The sequence below is a fragment of the Diplotaxodon limnothrissa genome, linkage group LG10 (genome assembly GCF_057381915.1).
Source record: "Diplotaxodon limnothrissa isolate DT_005_m linkage group LG10, D_limnothrissa_male_GT1.1, whole genome shotgun sequence".
Classification (NCBI taxonomy): domain Eukaryota; kingdom Metazoa; phylum Chordata; class Actinopteri; order Cichliformes; family Cichlidae; genus Diplotaxodon; species Diplotaxodon limnothrissa.
In genome coordinates, this window is record NC_140605.1 from 5,863,453 (window position 1) to 5,888,992 (window position 25,540).

Sequence of the window (25,540 nt, forward strand, 5' to 3'; positions counted from 1 at the left end):
ATGGCAAACTAGCTTATTTAACTGTTTAACTAAAACATTTTAGGTACAACCAGTTAACTAAATGGACACAAGTTTGTTAGTCTGTATTCACTGAGAAAAAACAAGCGAATGTGATTGGGCACACACTGAAAAAAAGCTAATGCACATAATATTGTCCCGCAGCTTAAGCTAGCATTATCGTTAGTTAACTTAAGGAATTACTTGTTTTTTCCATTATGTTGCTCAACAGCAATTCATGAGAAAAACTTCCCCATATAATGGATGTTCTCTTCGTTTCCTCTCAAACATGTAGTTTTCAGTTTACCTCGACAAAGTAAAGCTCAGCGCCAAATGTAAACGAAGCGAAGACAAAAAATGGCGGACTGCCACAGTGAATTTTCCCTCGCAGAACACACCTTGGGGGTGGAGTTTCAACAGAAAACATAACTATTTTCTGTTATTTTGATAAACTGAACATCCTTCTAAAACAAGTGAAAGGCGTGAGACTTAATTATGTTTAGACCAAAAAGATAAATGATGTCACGGCTGCCGAGGCGAGCCGTGTGGAGTTAGAAGAAGGACCCAAGATGCAGGCAGTGGATAAGATGCCGGTGAGTTTATTTATACAGGGGTGAGAAGGCAAACAGGCAAGAGGGAAGACAAAACTAAAGACCTGAACTGGGAAAGCTAAATGACAAACCTGAGATGATACAAAAGGGGATGAGAGGCAGAGAGACGAGCTGGACACCGAGTAACACAGACTGACACGGAGGAACACAGACGAACCGGCAACAGGCAGAAGAACACACAGGGCTTAAATACAGACACCAGTAATCAGGGGATGAGAGACAGGATGGCAACACAGCTGGGAGGAATCTGAGCTGACGGGACAGGGGAAACGTAAACTGAGCACACTCACATATGACACAGACCTTCACAATAAAACAGGAAACTCAGACACATGGAACCAGACAAGACATTGAACTAAACAGACAGATTCACAAACAGATGGGGTGACACCATAGACAGACAGATACAGACGCGGACTCAGAGGCAGACTGAATATAACACATAGAACTTAAACAATCATCATCAAGAAAATGATAACGAACTAAAAGCGCTGGGTCACCGACCCAGGACCATGACAAATGATTCATGTTGGATATATTTACTGTATTTTTACTAATTTAACAACCTCATCATTGCATTAGTCGCTTTATGCTATAGCATTACGCTTACATTAGCTTGAAGCTCAAGGTCGTCATTTTATTTAATTTATTTTTCTGGGCTTACAAACAGGACACACAACATTTAGATAACCGTTACACTGAATCTTGGGTCTGTGTTGAGTCTTCCAGCTGCTGACTACAGAAGCTAGATTGACCTTTCAGCATGTTTATAGCGGCTGTGGCTATGTGCTGGTAATGTTACCGTGTGTGAGCAGTCACATTGGCAGCAGACATGTTTCAACAAACTAGTCATATCCCGGCCCTACATTAGCTTGTTTAATGGTTAAGACACTGCAGGTACCACCACTTACTACAGACACCGATGCAAACCACCACTTACTACAGACACCGATGCAAGTTTGTAATAGTCTGTTAATTTAGACTGAAAGAATATAGAAAACAATATTAACTCACATTATATATGTTAATTACTAATTTGCTTATCGCATAATTTCGGTTACCATTAGCTAACTGGAGCCTAACATTGGCCTTTCATGGTTTTCGATAAATAGTCCACATACCTGTAAAATAACAACACCCCAGTAAAATTCCACATATATAAAGGGTCTACACTCTTTCTCACTGGTGTATTAGCTTTAAAATCTTATTTACCTTCAAGTTTAAAACTCCAGATGGTAGTAGATTTTCCAAAGCGAGAGAAAAAAATGGCGGACAGTGCAGCCGATTTTTCCTTTCCAGGGGGCGGAGCTTGAGGATAAAACACAACTAACTTGTTTCTTTTCAACATGATTTGTTCTAAAAGAATGAATATTCTTAAAGAATATGTGAAAATTAAAAGACAAAAATATGTTTAGATGTGAAATTTAAATTAGTCATGCTGGATATATGAAGTAATTCTATGCAAATTCAACAACCACCCTATTGCATTTTTTTCAGTGTACCAGTAGCTGGTGTTTTGTCCTTGCTGATTCCTTTCTAGGCTTTTCCTTGATGTATTGGACCATGTGCCAGTTCATCTGAGCTGCTATGACAAGAGTTTCCATGAGGCATGTTATTGGTCAGTAGTTGGACGTTCTTGAGGTTTAGGACTGTCGTGCCTTCAGTTAGCCATTCTGGGTGTGTGTCACCCTTTAGCATCTGGTTCATTTGTGCTGCCAGACGCTCATGGAGTGCAGTTAGCTTTTTTTAGCCAGTAGGCATGAACCATGTCAGGATCTGGTGCTGTCCAACTCTTCATATGGTTACTGGATGGTTACTGGATCCTATTCAGGGAGTTTCATATGGTCTAAATACTAAGAAAAAGATCATATGTGTGTTATGACTGACAATGACAAGAAAGCATGAAATAATAAAATGTAAAGAAATAAGAACTGAGGGAATCATAAATAAAACACAAAAAACATAAAAAAGTATAAAAACCACTCACCCATATTTATAATATTCATAAAGACATATAAGACATATACAGAAAAATAGACGTTATATGCATATTTAAATTGCACAACAAAAATAAATAAATAATAATTACTGTAGGATCCCAAAGAATGGTGGTGGTTCTGTTAAGGTATTGGTGTCTGTCAAAGTTTTCAAGTTGTGGGAACCTTTCAAACTATAAAAAGATGGAATAGAGATGGACTGGTAACGGAAAAACAGCACATTTTACTTTGCTGAAGTAGGAAGCTCAACGCACAGCCTCACTCCTTCTTTACTTTAGGCCTACTTTAATTCCTCAAGAGTGGTTAGGCAGAAAGCTTTTGGTCTGGTTATAAACAGACTAGGAAAGATCTTAGTCCACTAACTTAGTGGATCAACAAGCTGTGGATATAGAACGGATTTGATCCATTTATGGAACTTTATGTTATAGGTTATTCAAACAATAAACACAGCAGTTAACACAAAATAAAGATAAATGTTAAATACATGAAAACAATATTTAAGCACCTCAACAGAAAAAACAAACGAGCTGAATACAGGACAGAAACAGGAAATACCAAAATGAAACTAACATCATTAGTGCAGTGGGGTTTTGGGTTTATTTATTGAATAAATGCTTGCTATTATATTATTTATCTACAGCAGATATAGATTAAGAACAAATGAAAGCACATCTCAGTGAGGCTACATATTTAAGAGAGGAAAAAAGGTCACCACTAACACCAGGTTGGTTTCATATAAAAGTCACATAAGTTGAATTAAAATAAATGTAATAGTGGATGAGGTTTTATTGTGTAAATGTAGCTAAACCAGAAGATATTTACAATATATACTTGCCAGTACATATTTATTTGATTTCAATTTTTTTCCAGTTTGAGCTTGAATGGCAGTTACTGAATGTTTGCAACATTGTGAGTTCTCCTGTTTCTGTGTGTCATTATTTAAATTATAATCTGATATCAAAGATTTATATAGATCAGATTACTATTGCATCTGTTTCATTTTATTTTCTCCAGCAGAGTAATAAACCATTACTGGGACACAGCATTTGTAAAGGTTACACCGGCATGTGGCTTGGGGAATGTCTAAAATTGGCATTGGGTAATTAATTGAAAGATGACCAAATGTGAGTTTCCAGTGGCTGGGATGATTGGAATGAACACAAATTGATGCCTCTGTCACTCCTGCTTAGCATTTTAACACAGATAGAATAATGGCAGTGGAACAGAAAAGCAGCTGGGATTTAGGATCTCTTATTTTCAATATACAACAGACTATCACTACATTTTACTTGTTAACACTGAATACTAAATCATTCAGTTTATTTATTTCTGAGTCTGGGTACTACTGAACAGGTAGAGACACATGGTGCAAGGACAGCAACAAATTAATATAAACATTGCCTGCCACTAGGTTATTTGGAAGGGAGAATTTTTTATTATAAAATGGCTATAAAGTAAGAAATTATCATGGATGATATTTAATAACATATGAAAAACCTGTTAAAGCAAACTTAAAAAGTGTGTGACTATTATCTGGAAACAACTGCACTCAGAAAAATAAAGGTGCTAACTGGAACCAAAAGTGGTTCTTTCTCTCTGATGCCATAGAAGAACCTTTTTTGGTGCCACAAAGAACCTTTCAAACAATGGTTCTTTGAAGAACCATTTCTTTCAGTGGTTCATTGAAGAACCTTTAAAGGTGCTCCAAAGAACCATCAAGAAATGGTTCTTTGGGGCACCTTTAATGATTTTTCAAAGAACCTTTTTAAAAATGGTTCTTTAAAGAATCATTTTTAAAAAGGTCCTTCAAATGGTTCTTTAAAAGAACCATTTTAAAGAACCTTTTTTGAGTGGTTCTTTAAAAAACCATTTTAAATCTTTCAAAATAAAATACATACGCTATGTAATGTACGTTTCATGTTGTACTCATGGTCCTTTGTTAGTCCAGTTTAGGATAATGTCTCTGACGTATGTTTCATATCAAACATATGTCATATCAAAACAAGCCCACACCTGCAGTTTTTCACTGGTGTTTCCTGTCAGCTGGTCAACCTCACTCAGGTGGACATCCATATCAGCCAACCAAATGACAAGTTCCTCCCTTTGTGCTTCAAATCCCTCCCACTCTGAGACAAGGAGCTGAAAGAGAGAGAAAAGAGTCAATTATAAAGAAGAGAGAAAAGTGAAACCCTCCTCAGAAGGTCTGACTCGCATACCTGCAATTGACCTGTGATGGACTGCAGTTTGGCGTTCACGTCATCCCTCGTCGATGCCAACAGCCGAGTCTGCAGGGTGCCCTGGAAGAGCTGAGTTAATGTTCGACTCGTCCTGGTCAGGCTCTCCAGCTGGATGATCCGAGGTCTCCCCTCTCACCGCTGCCTCTGAACACAGAAACACAAATTGCATCTGGAGCAGGAGGTGCAGATTTTTTTTGCTATTCTTTTCTAAATCCAGGCTAGATCACGTGGAGGTATTTGGAAAACTTTTTTGGCCAGCGGAGGACTGTTGTCTTGCAGAAAGTCAAATCAAACATATGCGATACACAATCAATTCACAAGAACACATTATAAAAAAATAAGTCCAGTTCTTGCCTGATTTCAAGTGAATTCTGCATCAAAACAGGGTGACAGAAGTAAAACGAGTGCACAAAGCCTCACTTTGTACAAGCCTGCTATTACAGTTCTCCTCTATGCAGACGACTTTCCTGTTTTCAAGGCACAACTTGCATCTGCTGTACGAATCTTATGGATACACACTAAATGAAACAATAGTGTGCATGACTCCAGATTCTGAGCCCTCATCCTAATAGGGTTCCAACATAGCAACAGCAATAAAGCAAATGTTGAGGCTTCAAAATACAAAGTCCATAAACCAATGGCTGACATGGGTTTTATCATAAAGGTGATAAATATACAGATTTCAGTCTGTCTTAGAGATTTGATGTTCATTTACCTGCAGATGCACTATACGTGCCTGCTCCATGGTTTTTCCACAACATTTTGCACATCACTATTAAATACAGGAAGTAGGTGAACTAAAACAAGTCATCGTTCTTTGTGAGAGGACCATATTAATGAAACAAACCTCAATGACATCATAGGGATCCCTACAGATGCTCCTGCTGCTTCTCTTCCTGCTCATCCTAAGCTTCCTTCTCCTTGTCCTCGCCTTCCATCCAATTGCAATTCAACCTAATTGTGTTTCTCCCCCTCCTCTTCCTCATTTTGTTGGAGCTGTGAACACAATGTGAATCTGGATTAATTTGTGCAAACAATTAAAATCTACAGCTTTTTGGTCAGAGGTGCTCTTGTGATTTAAGCCGGGTAGAGTAGATTTATGTGTTGATGGTGCCTGCTTCAGCTCTGGCTGCTGAGTGATATTTACACCCTGGCTGGATTACAAACTTTAACCATGTGCTGAACTTTGGCCCAGCGTTGATACCTCTTGTTAGTATAACGACCTCTTCTTAGCTTGTATGTATGATGTATGATGGTGGATAAATGAAATATACAAAAAAATTAACTATATTACAAAAGAACATCTATCTTGGAAACATCAAATGACCGGAGCATAACTTGTCAACTAGTCCAAAACTAAGTTATGCAGGAACAGTCAAAGACACACCTTCTCATGTCACATTTCTATTCATTTCTATATAATTCGATTAGACAATAAAGAGTCATTTAATCTAATTATTCATTCAAAACTCTTATGCATAGCTGTATTTTATACAGCTCATGCAGAATTAAAAGTACAGGTTCATGTGAGTATTTAATGTACGGCTCAGATCTACAGAATTTCAGAGTTTCTAGAGCAGACACAGAGCTCACGTCACAACAGGCTTCAGGCGCCATTTTAGTGACTTTAACAATATATTAAATTTTAATTTCAGTCTAGCTGACATTAGGTTGTGTACGCAGCATGCAATTGAACCACGTATTTTAGAAGCCAAAGGTTCAAATTAGCTAAGAGCACCTTCACTTAATTATAACAGTGGTTTTGTTAGGAAAACAGTTGGATACTAAATTGCGCTGACGTCAACGGCTAACGTATCTAGCTAATCGCTACTGTTAGCACAACATCAACAGCAAGCTACAATGACGAGTAACAAAAACAAAACCGTAATAAGGTTTTAATGAAAATGTTTTACCTTTTCTAACAGTCCCAGAATCCACAGCTTCAAAGTCCAGCAGGTACTGAAGACTGTTATCCGTTTCGCTGTCACCGTCCGTGAGTTTTTTTCCCGAAAGGTCAAGGCCCGCCGCTTGCGCACTCTGTCTGCGCATGCGCATCCCAACGACCGACCCCCTCCGTCTGCTCCCGGGAGGTTACAGTATGACGTGTTCTGACGTCACTCTCTCTCTCCCTGTCATTTATTTGGCTCGAAACACATATTAACAAATTGCTCAGTGATGAACAACTACTCAGATCATTTACCTAAGCAGTGCGCTTTGTCAAAACGAAGTGTGTTCATTACACTGACATTCTGTTCTGCAATTGTTATTTACTTGTATCTTATAATTTGACTTCACATACTGCTGGGTGGTTTGTAAAGTTTACAATAACTAGTGTTATCATTATGCTATATTTTCAAAAATATATAATAATCTCAAAAGTAATGCCTTGGAGTAGAAAATAGTAATGCTTTATTAAAATTTAAAACTAAAGTACAGTATTTGAATGTGTGTATTGTGTCTACTGTCTGTTAACTCACCATATTCATAATGGGTTAGCGGGGTTAGGGGTGCGTGTGTGTTTGGGGGGGGGGGGGGGGGGGGGGTGTTAGGGTCTATAGGCTTTGGCCCCCACCCCTGCCACCAGTATATTTTTAAGCAAATATTTCTAATTTTTCTTTGAATATTCAGTTTCCTACCATCTTCTCTTAAAGGGTAATTGCCAGATATCCTGCCCTCCCCCTTCGCACACACATGCACACAAAGAAAACACACAGTATAATTCACAGCCTCGTTATAGTGAATACATATTTATGCCATTTACACCATCAAGCTTAGATTGCTAAGGATGAAGAACCTTTTGTTCTTTAAAGAACCATTTGTAATAGCTGAAGAACCATCCACAAAATAAAAAGGTTCTTTGATGTATGATGGTTCTTTAAAGAACCATGAAGACATCTGAAGAACCATTTAAGAACCATAATTTTTCTGAGTGTGTGGCAGATTCTGTGTGATTAGCAGGAAACAGAGCTGCAAAATGCAAAACTGCCTGTTTCTATTTAATAGCATATTAATAACCTTTTAAAACACACTTAACGAATAGTAATGACTACCAAATCAAAATCAAATCAAATCAAATCACTTTTATTGTCACATCACATGTGCAGGCACACTGGCACAGCACATGCGAGTGAAATTCTTGTCTGCGAGCCCCACAAGCAACAGAGATGTGCAAACCCAACAACACAAACGAGCAAAATACAAGAATGGCCAACCTGAAACTAATAAATATATGTACAATATATAATAGTGTATGCATTTCTGGATGTGTATACTAAATATTTTCCTACGTGTGTGTGTGTGTGTGTGTGTGTGTGTGTGTGTGTATACACATTTTTACAAATTAAATAGTAAAAAAAAAAAAAAAAAAATAATAATAATAATAATAATAAAATATATAAAATATACAGAGTTGAATATGTGCAAAACAAGTGGCATTTATATACAGTGTGGAGTGCATAATGTTGAAGTTCCAGTAGTGAAGCTGAGGTGTCTATGACGTGTTCAGCAGTCTGATGGCCTGGTGGAAGAAGCTGTCTCTCAGTCTGCTGGTACGGGACCGGATGCTGCAGAACCTCCTTCCTGATGGAAGCAGTCTGAACAGTTTATGGCTGGGGTGACTGGAGTCCTTGATGATCCTCCCCGCTTTCCTCAGGTAGCGCTTCCTGTAGATGAAAGTGTTTCCTGTAGGAAACACTTGTAGTAGTTTCTGTGTAATAAGCAGGAATATAATACTATGGTCATGGCAGCTGATTAAAACAAGCTTCGGGAAGTCTGTAATGAACTGGAAACACTTATGTAAAATCTTAATAATTAGGTTTAAAAGAGTAATACATATAAATACATTAGATTTGCACAGGAGTATAGAGCACCCTATTTCACAGCATATTTTATACATGGATGTCCTGTCCAGAACACAAAATAAGATGCCATCCATGTTCTCCTGCTTGTCCAATTCAGGGTTGTGGGGGGGGGCGCAACAACATCGTTCTTCACTGCCTTCATCATTGATTGACCCCCTAACCATCCAAAGATCCAACCTCTCCTGCAGCAGGTAGCAAGCCATCTGCTTGCATACTGAAAATGGTTAAGTTTTAAAAGAAAAACAATGTTAAAGCAACCATAATTTATTTGGCAGTTCCTTGAGCAACAATTTACAGATACAGACTGTCCTATTGATAAAATGCACCATTATAATTTGTGTATAAAGTAAAATAATGAATTCATCTTTTTCCTTTTCTGCCCGAAACAACATATTGGAATATTTAATGTTTATCAATAGAAATAAACCACTACAAAATTTGCTGGTGGTGGTGGAAATAATAAGGGTATTTCATGACTTTCTTACTTTAACGCAACCTTAGTTTTTAGAACTACTCTAAGTATTATTAGTAGTGCTGTCAGCGTACATTTTGTTAAAATAACGTTAAAGCCATAACCGCATTAAAGCGGCAAATATCCGTTAGCGAGCTATTGTGGATCACCCCGTGCGTGGAGCTGGACGGCACTAACGCGTTAACCGTGATAACGCGAGTTTGCTTTAATAGGCTATTAATATGCTATTAGGTAGAAACAAAGTTTTGCATTTTGCAGCTCTGTTTCATGCTCATTACACAGAAACTATCACAGGTAATTGAGTGGTAATAACTTTGTTCTTTACCCCTATTTACCCCATTATTACATTCTTGTTTCTTCCTTGCTACCATACTATTACCACTTCATTTCCAAGCTATCTTCCCACATTGTTGCCCCCAGTTTTGGGCCCTTATTATCCAATTACATAAATTTCATATTACTCAACTATAACCACTGTTGCTACCATGATATTAATTAGCTATTACATGGTTATTAATTTGGTAATTGCATTGTAATAATGTAAAAATTACCACATTAATAACATATAAATAACCTGTTATTGACCTGTCTCCATTGTTACCATACTATTACTCCTTTATTGTCGAGCTGTAATAGAAAGTGCTTCAAAAATAACCCAAAAACCTGAAGAGACATATCACCCAAATGTAAGAGAGCAATGCAACAACAAGTCACATAAATATATATCACAAATATAAGTTAAAAAACAGTTATGTATACCAGAAGCTGGTATAAAATGAGCCACAGAATAAACGTCAATAACTCCCAACCCTGCTCTTTTTTCTGGCTAAATAGTATACTGGTAAATATAGTATTTTTTATGTATTATTTCTCCATAATCTTATCTAGTCTTATTCATAGTGTTATTCATTGTTTAATCCATAACTCTGTAGTTGTTAAAGCTGGCTGTGTGGCAATGAGAATTAAATTCAAATGCGAGTCTGACAAACAATGGAGAAAATACCAAAAAGGCAACTTCATTGCTGAATTTGACTTTAACTTGAGTATAATATACTTTGTAGAGGTACAGGGGCTGCGTTTGTTCTGATTTAAGATTCTCTTGGAACCTCACAAACGACGGATCCCCTCCAACCTCCAAACACCACAGTCTGTTTCAGAGAGGGCTGCAAGGCTACATAACAATCAGTCCCACAATTAACTGGCCAAAGAACCCAAACAGTCTATTGTATGACTAGTTCAGCTGGCATAACTCATAAAAGAGCCTTAGTTTTAATTTTCTCTGACTTGGGAGAGAGCATGAGGAGAACAGTCCATGTCACTTACCCCAGGGGAACATTTAGGATGCCTGGCATCAGACACTGATGAAGCCACAGATTCTTGCAGAGGTGAGTAGCATCGATGGTGAGAGTGCCACTTTCTCCTCGAAGAGGATGCAAACGTGATAGAGGGTTTAGTGGTGGGAAGTGATATTCAATTTAATTTAGTTAACTTTTATTTATGTAGCACCAAAAACACAACAACAGTCACTTCAAGGTGCTTAGTATTGTAAGGTAAAGACCCTACAATAATACGGAGAAAACCTATCAGACTATCAGACCCCCTATGAGCAAGCACTTTGGCAACAGTGGGAAGGAAAACTCCCTTTTCAACAGGAAGAACCATGCTCCAGGAGGAGCAGCCATTTGCCACGACTGGTTGGGGATGAGGGGAGGAACAAAATACATGCTGTGTAAGAGAGCCAGAGATGAATAATAACTCATAATTAAATGCAGAGTGATGTATTTATTTCAATTCAGTTCAGTTGTATTTATATAGTGCCAATTCATAACGGTTGCCTCAAGGTATTTCCCAAATGTTTCAACTAACATTTTTTATTTCATGCTTATTACAGTATAAAGCAGTTCAATTCAGTTCAACTGAACTGAACTGAATTCAATTATTTCTGGATGTGAAAAATGCATTGCAACTTTCTAACCTGCTGTTCTCAGATGGTTTTATCAGTGCCCCAGGGTATGAATCCATTCAACTTTATCAAAACTGTAGAGTGACACCCCATTAGTTTCCCTCGTGGGGGTCATTAAAGTTTCATCTATGCTAATCTAACCACTTGGTGGCATTTAATGAGAATAAAAAAAAAGTTAAATGGTGTGGCTGTATGACCTTTCTATGGCAAGATGTATATATGGATACAGCTGGCAGAAAGATTTTGTAACACTTTAGTATTATAAGCCCCATCTTGAGAAGGTTAGAAAAGAATGGTTTAACATATCAAATGTTTTGAGGCTAAGTTCAACTCAATTCAGTTCAGTTTTATTTATACAGCACCAAATTACAACAACAGTTTCCTCAGTGCACTTTATATTGAAAGCTAAAGATCCTTCAATAACACTAACAAAGCCCAACAATCATATGCCCCCCTTTCAGTAAGTGCTTTGGCTGCAGTGGGAAGGAAAAACTCAACTTTAGTAGACTAAGGTTCAGGGAGGGGCACCCATCTGCTGTGAACAGTTGGGGGTGAAGGAAGGACAAAGACACACTGTGGATGAGAGTGTCAGAAATTAATAATAACTAATGATTAAATGCAGAGTGGTGTATAGACACAGAGAGTGAATAAGGTGAATGAAAAAGAAACAGTGCATCATTGGAAGTGCAGAATTCAGGGTTATTTTATGCATATGACATTTTTATTTTATTTTATTTTATTTTTATTTATTTATTTTTTCATTTTTTATTGTTTTTTTAACTTTATTGCTATGTCTGGTTTTATTACTATGTGCATATTAGTATTGTACAGCACTTTGGTCTACCAGGTGTGTTTTTAAAGTGCTATATAAATAAATAAATGATGATGATGATGATGATGATGATATGTCTTAAGCCTAACCTTAAAAGTAGAGAGGGTATGTGTCCCCCAAATACAAGCTGGGAGCTGGTTCCCTACATCTGGAAGCTAAAGGTTCTGCTCCCCATTCTTCTTTTAAACAGCCTAGGAAACACAAATAAACCTGCAGTCTGAATGGGAAGTGTTCTTGTGGAGACAAAAGACCCAGCATGACCCAGATGCTCCTGATAACTTTTATTTTGTTAACAGTGTTTCACTGTTTTGCACTTTCACTCTCGCACTCCTGCACTTTGCAGTTCTTAGGGCTCTGTGCTCTCTCCCTCTATTGCTACTGAAAAAGAGAATACATGATTAGATGATGCTCACCAGCTGCGAAAACCAGCCTCCCCAGACGCCATACCCTCAATCTGCTGCTCCAGTCCTCCCCTGCACCCGGGTCACCAACCACACCCCCACAGTTCTATTGGGTTGATATGGTATTATAATGTCATTAAGATGAGATGGAGTCTGATTATTCAAGACCATGTATGTGATGATTCAATTTAATTCAATTTTATTTATATAGCGCCAAATCACAACAGTCACCTCAAGGCGTTTTATATTGCACAGTAGATCGTACAATAATAGATACAGAGAAAAACCCAACAATCATATGACCCCCTATGAACAAGCACTTTGGCGACAGTGGGAAGGAAAAACTCCCTTTTACCAGGAAGAAACCTCTGGCAGAACCAGGCTCAGGGAGGGGCGGTCATCTGCAGATGAGATGAGATGAGAGATGAGAAGGTTTTCAAATTTGATTCTGTATATAACATGGAGCCAATAAAAAAAATTGCCAATATAAGAGAAATATGCTCTCTCTTTCTAGTCCCTGTCAGTAATCTTGAACATTACACAATACATTTTGGATTGAGAAGGCTTTTCAGGGAGTTTTTAGGACATCCTGACACTAATGAATTACAGTAGTCCAGTCTAGAAGTAATGAATACATGAAATAGTACTTTAGGATCACTCTGAGATAGTATATTTCTAATTTTAGAGATACTGCACAAACACACAAAAAATAGATAGTCCTACATATTTGTTTAATATGCACATTGAAGGACATATCTTGGTTAAAAAAAAAAAAAATACTCCAAGATTCCTCACAGTGTTACCGGAGGCCAAGGTAATGCCAGAGTAGGCATCTGGTTAGATACCATATTTCTAAGATTTTTAGGGCTGAGATACCTCAATTTTATCTGAATTTAGAAGCAGAACATTTGAGGTCATTTTTCTCTTTATGTCTTTGTGTCTTTAAGACATTCCTGTAGTTTATGTAATTGGTGTGTTATACAGGCTTCCCTTAGGCAGTATTATTAGAAGGCATAGCATACATTTTCACTGCTATGCAGATGACACCCAAATCTATCCATGAAGCCAGATAATTGCTTCCCTTAGGCAACAGAATTGGTCCAAGCACGGAAGCTTGTAGAACTCTATAATTAACTTGAAGGCTTGTCTTGTGGCTCAAACCCAAACCCTTAACAAAAGGTGCATAATTTTACAGTACAAATAGCTGTTTAGAACATATATTACTCCTGTAAAACTACAATGTTTTAATCTCAATATGTCTGTATCAAGTGCAGTAAAGAGAAGGGAACCATATTTCATTGTATGTGGGAATGTAAGGTATTGCAAACCTTCTTGACCTAATTTAAAGTTAATAGAACATGTTAGTCGATGCAAAATTGTGCATTTTCCACATTCTCCCTGAACAGTTCATACTCCATGGAAAGAAAAGAAAGCTGTTAAACTTCTGCATGTTACATGCCAAATACATTATTTATTTAAGATGGAAGGATATACATGGACCCCGAATCAATGGATCAAAGAAATGACGTGTAATCTTGCAATGGAAAAGTTGACATTCTTGGCTAAAGAAAAGATTGAAGACTTCTACTGGATCAGGAAACCCTTTTTACAATTTATAACGGATTTGTTTGTACAGAGAATTATGTTGTAACTGATATACATATGTGCTGAGAATATGACACTTTTGGGTGGGTTGGGGTTTTCAGGGTGGGAGGGGTTTTATAAGTTGAAGGCCTAATAAAATGTTCAGAAAAAAAAGAAAGCTCAACACGTTTGTCATTGTCCAGTCTCCACAAGGATTACAAAATGTCCAAACAAATAATAGTCCATTTTTAAATCTTAACTGGAAAAGGCTCACCACTCCCCATCAGGCTGTCTTCACACAAACTTGGACACAGGAACAGTTTGAAAAAAAAAAACCCACCACCAACAACAACAACAGCAACAGTAGGGGCCAGGTTTCACTAACTGGAAATTGGAGACTGGAGACACAGACACAACAAAGCCAAAATGGTAGGTCACACAGCATTAACTGAGGGACCAAAGCAGTACCCCTTTTCTAACAGAAACCTCCTGGCAATGTAGTCAGGGTGCTTACAACACAACATAGTCTTGTTGAGAATGGCAGACCGAGGCACACATTTGGGGTTTGGTGGCGATCACTCAGCCGCTTTTTGTGCTCCTTTGTCCTTAACAAGTTTGAACATGTGGCTCTTCTGACATGGTGGCTTTGACGGAAGTAATGCTGAATAGAAGGAACAGTTTGCTCACCTTCACCTTCCGGGAAGAGTGTAGGTTGATAGCTTAGTGATGATCAAAGGGAGATAGGCCCGTAAAATTTTGGATGTGCTTGACCTGCATCAGCTGAGAGCTCCATGTTCACTGAATAGAGAAGACAATGCACTGAAGAGCGCTTTTCAGCTCCTGGTTTGCATGTACAGTCAGGAACGCCAGATTCTTGTGATCCATTCAGACTATAAAAGGCTGTTCTGAGCCCTCTACCCAATGCCTCCACTCTTCCAGTGCCAGCTTGATGGCACAACGTTGTAATTTTTCTCTGTAGGTGAGGCACATAGATGCATTTTACTATCATCTTGCTTGGAGGGTACTGCCAAAAGTCCTAGAACAGAGGTGTCTGATTCAGGAGTTTCACATTTTTCTCCTTTTACATCCATTTCCTCCAGGAGGTGCTAAATTACCAGGCAGATGCATTTCTGATGTTCCTGGAGAGACTGGGAAAAAAAATCAGGATGTCATCAATTTATACAAAAATGAAGTGATTAATGAAATCTTGTGACACATTGTTAATGAGGGCCTCAAAAACTTACCAAGCATTGGCCAAGCAGCCTACAAGGCATTACCAAGTAGGGCTGCTCAGTTAATCAGATTTTAATCTAAATTACGATCTGGGCTTTCAACGATCATTAAAAATGACTGAGCCGATTATTAGCACCTCCCTCGTGCTTTACTCTCACGCTGCTCTGTGTGGCAAATCGAGCGCACCTCTCTGCATTTCGAACACACGTCACAACAATTAAGAGGACCCGAGGGAAGCTCGGAAAGCTTGGAAAGCTAAGCAGAAGTTATTTGGAGAGGAGAGGATAATGGCTGCTGAAGAAAGAATGCCGTTGGTTGAAAAGAGAGGTAAAACGACTTTAGGGATGGGTACCGGTATGGCACTGGTTCTGACATAAACGGTAGTAACCACACCGAAAAACAGCGCACATTTCGGTGCTTTATTTCGGTGCTTTTTTTTTTCTTGAGATGTCATACACTTTCCAAGGATAGTAGGCGGGCCCAGGTACGTACGTTGTTTTAGAGCAGAGCTACAGATTAAAAATGCCCACGGCGAGCAGTCAAAAGTCTGGCTGTACTTACTTCACAGCAAAAGATGCAAACTCAGCAGCCTGCAACAAGTGCTTTAAGGTGATACTGTGCAAAGGCTGTAAAACCTCGAATCTGATGAAACACCTGGCGACGCATAGCGTTTTTTTAAAAGCCGAGAAATGCACCGTATTTGATAGCTTGCTGCAAGACCTCACACATCTACACTGTTAGCCTTTGCAGTAATTTCCATAGCTTAGTAGTGCAAAATCAACAGTAAAAAACTCTAAAGGATGTTAGCAGTTTAGTACTGTAATTTGCATGTAATTGTGGGAAAATTCCATGAGATTACATTATTTTTACGGTAACTCACCGTACTCATGGAAACAGCTGTAAAATACAGCAAATGTAACAATTGGTGATGTTACTGAGATTATACTATTACACCATCCAGATTTCTGTTGTTTTCTACTGTAGATCTAAGAGTATTTACTTAAATCCTCATTCAGAGTGTATTACTATAAAATGTGATTCACTGTGAAAGTAGTATAACATACTTTCACAGTTTATACACAAGCACTCATATATATTCAAATAATTTAAAAAAAATTTCATTTATCTGTTACTACCACACACCAAATCCGGTCGTTGGTACTTGCTGGCTTGTGTAGCCACTAGGTAACAAAGCTCAACACTGCACCTAGCATCCTGGAGCACTTCTGTTGTATTTTGTACGTGTTTTGGAGTTTGTACATGCTTTGGAGTTTTTACGTGTTTCGGAGTTTTTACGTGTTTTGTGTCTAGGGGCCACCGTAAATATACTTTTATTTATTCACTCCACATAAAATGTAATAAATAAATCATACAATACAAAAATCAACTATTCACATTTCAACTTTTAACTATTTAAATTTTCAGCTTTTTCCTTTTAAACAAATTTAAAGTGAAACAACACAAAACACTGCAAACCACAACACAATTAAATATAAATTAAAATATGAAAACAAAAAGAAGATGCATATTCTCTGTCATTTGGGCCTGCGTGAATAAACTTTCTGAATCCTTTATCATCCGCAACTGAAAATAGTTGTGGATGATTACTATAAGATAAGATAAGATAAGATAACCTTTATTAGTCCCACACGTGGGAAATTTGTTTTGTCACAGCAGGAAGTGGACAGTGCAAAAGTTATGAGGCAAAAATTAGAATACAATAAGAATAAATACAGTACACAACTGTACAGAATAGAATAAAATACTATATACAGTAGAATAAAATAAAATAAATATACAATAAGATAAAAATAGAATACAAATACAAATACTATATACAACTGAGTAAAAATACAACGATGACAGAAAGGATTATTGCACTTAGTATTATTGCATATGTATGGATGTGTGTGCTTGATCAGTTAAAGTCTTTATTATGGAGTCTGACAGCAGTGGGGAGGAAAGACCTGCGAAATCTCTCCGTCCCACACCGTGGGTGCCGCAGTCTCCCACTGAAGGAGCTGCTCAGTGCTGTCACAGTCTGCTGCATGGGGTGGGAGATGTTGTCCATCAGGGTTGGCATGTTTGGTTGTGGCAACATCACTAACCTTGTCAAACACCTCAGAGTAAATCATATCACAGAATATGAGTAGCGTATGTTGAGACGAACTGAAGAGGAGGAGAGGGACAGGTGCTGCTAGGGCGAGACACACGTCTCTCACAGAGTCCTTTAGTGCTGCAGGCAGGCAACATGTTCAGATAGCGCACAACTTCAGTTTTTTTTATTTCCATATGATGAACTATGCATTATTAAGTGATAAAGAACAAGTAATCTGATGACCTGTAATCATTATGACGCTATAATTTGAGATACAATAAATAAAATACTTTTTTTGTATAAAGTATCGGTATCGGATCAGTATCGTCGATACCACCCTGAAAAGTACTTGGTATCGGATCGGAAAGGAAATCCGTGGTATTGCACATCACTAGCAGAAGCCACAACAGAGTCATAGAATTTCTTCAGCCTGCTCTGCCCTTTCCTGTAGAGGGCGTCTGAGTTATGAGTCCAGTCCAGTCTATTGTTCAGATGAACACCAAGGTACCTGTAGCTGTCCACAGCCTCAATGTCCATACCTTGGATGTTCAGTGGTTGCAGTGGAGAATGCTTGTGCCTGCGGAAGTCTACCACCAGTTCCTTGGTTTTACTGGCGTTGATCTGGAGGTAGTTCAGCTGGCACCAGTCCACAATACCTTTCTAATGTGACATTGTTGTCCCTGGCTCTCTTTCTCTCTCTTTCCATCCTGCTCTGTTCCTGTGCTGCTGCCAGTGTAACTATACCGCCCCTCCCCCCTCTTCCCAGCGCAAAGCACAAGGCTCGCCTGCGGAGTGACGCGGAAAAAAAGTGCGAGAGAGAGGGTGAGAGAAAGAAAAAAAAAAAGGAGCCGGCTCGCGTCGTTCACGTCAAAGATCCGGCTTTTCGTTTGGGACTGACACATCACTAATTGTCACCCTGTGTGTGACCTCAAATGCAGGAAACCACTCGGGTCAAGACAATGCCCATTTCAAACACATACTCTCCCTCTCTCTCTCTGTCTCTCTCACACACACACACACCAGGAAATGAAAAAGTAGAGACAGACAAAAACAAAGCGAACAACGTGGCAGGTTGTACAACAAGGACTGAGGGACCATGACAAAATCACAGGGAAAAGCTACAAAATTACAAATTCATCAACTGATTTGAACTAGAGTAAATGAACTATAGGTATGAAAAGAATAAACAGGCAGTGTATCATAAAAAGACCTAGGCCTATTGAAGACTGCCTGAGATTGTGATTACGGTCATCTGATCCAGCCCTAACTATAAGCTTTATCAAAAAGGAATGTTTTAACCCTAATCTTAAAAGTAAAAAAGGCTGTCTTTCTGTGTGTGTGTGTGGGTGTTTTGCACATTTGATTAACTTGATACTTGACAGGTAATTGACTGAGATTCATTTACATATTTAATCAGCAGTGCTACAGTGATGTTTTATTCTCACTATTAACATGCTAATAATATTTAATATGTACAAAAAATGGATTTGTGAGTTTCGGTGAGAAAATGCTGCTTATAATCTATTGTTCAGATCTTGTGCAGGGCTGCAGGTGTTTTTGTTGCTGAGGAAACAGCTGTTCTGCATCAGCTGAATTTACAACAGGATAATTAAGAAGTCATTTATTCCTACTCAGTGGAAGATATTCCTCATTCTCAGTTGCATGTTTCTAAGGTGGTTAAAAATCTATTTGAAGCTGGAGACACAGCAGCAATACAGTAAGACCATCTGTGCTATTTTCCTACTTTCATAATATGTTAATTTTTTGCTAACTGAATTATTATTATTGTCACAGGTTTTTTTTTCCTATTTTGAGCCTTAATAGCTTTTCAGTAAGAAAAAAAAGGAAAAACAACAGTACTTTTAAAATGATATAAATACTGCACATACATATACATGCATATACTGGCCTTTGCCAAACTGCCACTGTGTATTTGAACCTGTCTGTGCATACTCCCACCACTGTAATGATAAAGAATCCTTGACATATGTACAGTTATATGTTTCTTAGGTTTAATTGTGACAAGGCATTAGCATCTATTTTGTGCATATATCAGCCCCATGACCTTGATCAGCTCAACACTAAGTGAATAATGATGAATAATTTATGGAAATAATTTGTTGTATGATTAAATCCCTTGTGTTCACATAGCTCTAGCACATAAAGTCCTGCCCTCCCCCTTTGTGAGTGTGGACGCTTCATCTCTTTGCTCTCTAAATGCTTTGCTTCTTTTATTGATTTTTACCGATTTTTATGCTGATTTTTTCCCTTTTTTCCATATGAGCTTACCTGCGATAGCTTCTGGACACTTATAGATCATTAGGACTAAAGTGTTCTTAACAGAAACAGCAACATTTTTATAGTTACCTTATCCTCAGCGCTCCGTGTGTCTGTGGCCTAGACACAGCTGAAGCCTGATTACAGCGTCTGGGCACCGAGCAGCCTCGATAGCCTAGAAAGGTGCTAACCGCTAGGCTAACTAGCAACAAGATGCCTTCCCTCTCCACAGATGACTACCACAGCCTCCTGCAGAAGATTGCAGCACTGGAGACAAAAATTCATCGCTTAGAAGTAGAGATGGACCGATCCGATATTACGTATCGGTATCGGTCCGATACTGACCTAAATTACTGGATCGGATATCGGAGAAAAATAAAAAATGTAATCCGATCCATTAAATATCACGAAAGCACCTCACAAAACTTGCAACACGCCGTAACTCACCTCAGAACGTTAGCACGTTGGAGCAGTATGCATCACGTGATAGAGCGGCTGTGGCATGCAGGACCTGTCGGTGGTCTGGATAGCATGTGGAGCTTCGCTAGCAACCCGGCATTTCATCTCCGACAAAGTTATCCCCGAGAGAAGTAAAGCAAGTGTGTAAGTCCATCTCTGAATGTTTGTAAAGCATTCCTGCGTTAAGCTTAACAAACGATATATGGAGCGACTGCCTCTTCTTGCTGCTACTTCAATCATGAAACTGCTTAACGATCAGCTGATCGGCTTTTCTGTCGCCAGTCGTGTCTCTAGTTTGCTTTTGGCCCACTTTGCACCAGAAAGAGGAAACCAGCGGCTGAACAACAGCAGCACGTTTAAGCTTGATCAGCTGTTGTTAGAATTTATTTAATATTACTTTCTACTCGAGGATCTTTTTCTACATAGCTGACGCTGGTAACTGTGCAGGGGCGGATCTAGCAAAGTTTAGCCAGGGGGGCCGATAGGGCATTAACAGGGAAAAGGGGGCACAAAGACATACTTTTCTTTCTTATTCTCATTTAAAATGTCTAGCTTTTAATAAATAATTATCTGACACCCAAAGTTTTAATTTGATGTAAAATGAATAGAAGTCAATTACTGTATATAGTAACTATTAAGTCTAATATACCCTAGTAAGCTATAGTACTTTTTCCTTTGGGAAGGTACCATCTGTGCAGTCTGCAATTTTGTTGAAGAAAGATGTTGAATCTATTTAATATTTCTTGAAAAATAATTGATTTCTGTGCATTTTTTTTCCACACTGCATCAAATTAAGGTTGATTACGTCGATTAAGCATCATGAGGTGGCGCGTGAGGGGTGGTTCCCTATTTTTTATTTATTTATTTTTGTTGTTGCTGGGAGTTGGAGCCCTATTAGTTAGGTTGCTTAATATTTATGCTAAGTACTCTTTAAAATACCAGAATAGGGAGGATGGTGTAGGTTTAAGTTTATTAGATTGATCAGTATTGCTGAACTATGAAATATTTTTTTTTTGCATACAGGTATAACAGAATAGCTTTAGTGTAGTTGTTGTTTTAAACTTGAGTATGAACTTATACAAAATGCAGCAAGATATTTAAAAAACAGTTTTGTTGATTAAAAAACACTATATCGGATTCATATCGGTATCGGCAGATATTCAAATTTATGATATCGGTATCGGACATAAAAAAGTGGTATCGTGCCATCTCTACTTAGAAGTAAACGTGGAGGTAAATGGACTGTGTGGAAATGAAACAACCTTGCCTTTGACTCAAAACAATGGCGATGAGCAAGCTAGCACACAGCTAAGGAGCACAGATAACATGACCAAGAAAGTAGACTTTGTGCACTATTATAAATCCTCAAGCGATAATCCCCCCTTGGACTGTCTTGGTGCAAAACCAAGACATAAATCATGTCTCCTGGAAGGGGGAGGACGTACCACAGGCAGGGCACAGCGAGCTGAAATCTCTGAAACCGACTGGCCTTCACTTCCTACGAGACAGAGAAGCTCTTCTACCCCTGTATACGAGAGGAAACAGGACTGGACAACCGTGAATAGGAAGGTTAACAACAAACCTTCAAAACAACTGAATGTGAAACTGCAGAACAGATTTGCTCCACTATCAAAGGACCCTGGATCTATATCGGACAACCATCCATCTAAAAGTAGCGAAGTAAGGCCTGAAAATCCACGGGGAAAGCTAAAGGCTAGGCCTGAAACGCTGATTGTGGGTGACTCTGCCGTAAAGGATGTACAAAGCATGTGCGGTAAGAACACTAAAGTCCTCTGCTTTCCTAACGATATGGTCAACATCCTGAAGGAGAGAATTCTTCAAATTGCAGATGAATATCCAACTGTGACAAACATTGTCCTGCATACAGGGTCAAACGATGTGTCCAAACAACAATCGGAGGTTCTGAAACGGGACTTTATTGGATTATTAAACACTGTAAACTCTCTGAATGCAGCTGTATTCATCAGTGGGCCTGTACCGCCGGTCAGAGGAGGAGACGAGAGATTCAGCAGGCTGTTTACACTGAATAAATGGCTTATATCAGCATGTGCTGACCACTCAGTGCATTTTATCAACAACTTTAATATTTTTTGGGAACGCAGGCATCTGTTTAAAGCAAATGGATTTAATTTTAACAAGTCAGGGGTGAAACTGTTCACCTCCAACTTGTTTTATTCCATACGTCATCCATCTGTGCTTGGAGCCAAGGCTGAGATAAACGAGGAGTTATCTCATAAAGAGGAACAAACAGTACTCCAAGAACAGACAAAGCCCAGCAGAAACCTTGAGGAGGAGCTCCATCTGCCCCCACCTGGGAAGAGCCTCAGAAAGGAGAGACATCTGAGGCAAGAAGAGGCAAGAAGAGGGGTCCCTATTTGCCTCCAACTCTCTCAACAACACCAACGACCAGGACCAGGATCTTCCCCAGTCCCCCAAACCCCTGACAGGCCATCACCCCATCACCCTCCTCTCCCTCCCTTTCTCCCTCCTCCCCACACCTGAAATTCACTGAAGAGATGATGGAGCGGGTCAATGCTGGGCTCAGATCTACCCCCCGGCCCAATCCCTCTTTGTCCCCCATAAACCCCCCACCAAAGCAGCCAAAGGTTCGCCACCGAGCCCCACCCTCAACAGAGCAATCGAAGTCACATTGCCCAGCCTCGCCCCCCTTAGTTCCTCCTTACCACCTTCATGCTTTGTCTCCGCAGTCTGATGTGTGATGTGTGGAGGGTCCGGGCTGCGAGGATTATGGCAGTGGTGACTTTTCCCAGGAGAAGCTGGGACCCTGTTTACTAGAAGGTTTTAAAATTTCTGTACTTTTAGGTGACAGAAGGAGACATGTGGCCTGGTCAAAACACAGAGAGCTGCACTCTAAAAGATCTTTAAATATAGTAAACATACCTTGTGTGCCACAGACTGCTCCCAAACACGAGGGGACAAGTAATGCCTCTAAAACACTTAAGTTGGCTTTATTAAACGTTAGATCTTTAGCTGGGAAAACATTTTTAATTAATGATTTAATCACTGAGCACAGCCTTGATTTTATGTTTTTAACTGAAACTTGGTTGGACCAAAATAACAGTGGAGCTGTTCTCATCGAGACGACCCCTCCTAACTACAGTTTATCAGAATCATTTCAATGTAAGCAGCTATCTCCTGGAAGTTTTCAGTCTTTTGAATATGTGGCTTTACAGCTGAAGGCCCCATCCAAAGTTGTGTTTCTTAATGTTTACAGGCCTCCCAAATACTGCACAGACTTTTTTAATGACCTCAGTGAACTGCTGTCTGTGATCTGTGTTGATTTCGACTGTGTAATTATTGTTGGGGATTTTAACATCCATGTGGACAACCCTCAGGACAAAGGGACTAAAGACCTGAGTAACACTCTGGGCAACTTTGGGCTGACTCAGCATGTAACAGAGGCCACACATAATAGAGGACACACTCTCGACCTACTGATCTCCAAAAGCCTGAGCATTTCAAACATTACTATGTCTGATGTGGGCTTATCTGATCATTACTGTGTTTTCTTTGAAAGTAAAATCTCAGCCCACACAAATATATCAACAGCAGTGATCACAAAACGGTGTATAACTGAAAACAGTAGTGAGATCTTTAACCAGGTCTTCCCATTAACACCTGACCTGTCCAAAGGTTCAGTCAATGAGCTCGTCAATAGCTTTAATGCAAAAATGTTAAATGTAATGGATACTATTGCCCCCATTAAGGTGAAGGTTATCTCTGGAAGGAAAAAGTCTCCATGGAGAAACTCCACACTAGTGAAAAATGAAAAAAGAGAGTGTAGGAAAGCTGAGCGCAGATGGAGAAAAACAAACCTCCAGGTTCATTATGACATCTATAAAGAGAAACTTCACAATTATAATTTACAACTGAGGAATGCAAGAAGGTCCTACTTCTCTGACATCATCACTAAAAACAGCCATAATGATCGGGTCTTATTTTCTACAGTTGACAGGCTAACAAACCCTCCTGTGCCAGTGGCAGCTGAACTTCATTCAACCATGGCCTGCAATGACTTTGCCAAATTCTTCACAGACAAAATCCAAAAGATTAGACAAGCAGTTGGTACATCAACAGCAGATCCAGGATATGTACTGTTTAAACACCATCAAACAGTTTCACCCGATTAACAGCAAAGACCTGGAGGACATCTTAGGTCAACTGAACTCCTCCTCTTGCTGTTTAGATGTCCTGCCAACAAGTTTTTTCAAAAAGGTCTCAAAGACTTTAGAGTCAGACCTGTTACAGATCGTCAACTTTTCCTTAATGTCAGGTGTGTTTCCAGAACCACTAAAAACTGCTGTAATCAAACCTATACTGAAAAAGGACAATCTTGACAAGACACAAATGAAAAACTACAGGCCGATCTCAAATCTCCCATTTTTAAGTAAGATCATTGAAAAAGCAGTTTCTCAACAGCTCAATTACTTCTTAAAACAGAATAACTGCTACGATGCCTTCCAGTCAGGTTTTAGACAGAACCACAGCACTGAAACCGCTCTGACAAAAGTGTTTAATGACATATGACTGAACACAGACAGTGGAAAAATGTCAGTCCTAGTTTTACTGGATCTCAGTGCAGCATTTGATACAGTTGACCACAACATATTACTCAAACGACTGGAGAACTGGGCAGGTCTTTCAGGAACTGTACTAAACTGGTTCAAAACATACTTAGAAAACAGGAAATACTTTGTATCAATAGGTAACTTCACATCCGAGCAGACAAGTATCACATGTGGAGTTCCCCAAGGTTCCATCTTGGGACCCCCTCTGTTTAACATTTACATGCTCCCACTGGCACAGATTATAAAGAACAACAAAATAAACTACCACAGCTATGCAGATGACACACAAATATATATCACAATGTCACCAGGAGACCGAGGCCCTGTACAGGCTCTTGGTAAATGCATTGAGGAAATTAATGACTGGTTGTGCCACAATTTTCTCCAACTAAACAAAAACAAAACTGAAGTAATAGTCTTTGGCACCAAAGAAAAACGATTACAGGTCACCAGAGAACTTCAATCTATACATCTAAAAACCACAAACCAGGCGAGACATTTGGGTGTAATGATGGATGCAGACCTAAACTTAGAAAAACACATTAAGACAATAACAAAATCAGCTTACTATCACCTCAAGAATATTTCAAGGATAAAAGATCTGATGTCTCAACAGGACCTGGAAAAACTAGTCCATGCATTCATTTTTAGTAGGCTTGATTACTGTAACAGCATCTTTACAGGTCTACCTAAAAAATCAGTCAGACAACTACAGCTCATTCAGAACTCTGCTGCTCGAGTCCTCACTAAGACCAAAAAAGTGGACCACATCAGTCCAGCTCTGAGGTCTTTACACTGGCTGCCTGTCCGTCAGAGGATAGACTTTAAAGTTCTGATGCTGGCCTATAAAGCTCTGAATGGTTTAGGACCAAAATACATCAGTGACCTCCTGACCCAGTATGAACCTTC

The 25,540-nt window shown here is 39.1% G+C and overlaps 1 protein-coding gene across 1 annotated transcript in view; it reads left to right on the forward strand.

The window, feature by feature from the left end:
* Window positions 1-25,540, forward strand: part of opcml (opioid binding protein/cell adhesion molecule-like) — a 244,559-nt gene that overhangs the window by 74,148 nt on the left and 144,871 nt on the right. The gene's annotated exons all lie outside the window — the stretch shown is intronic.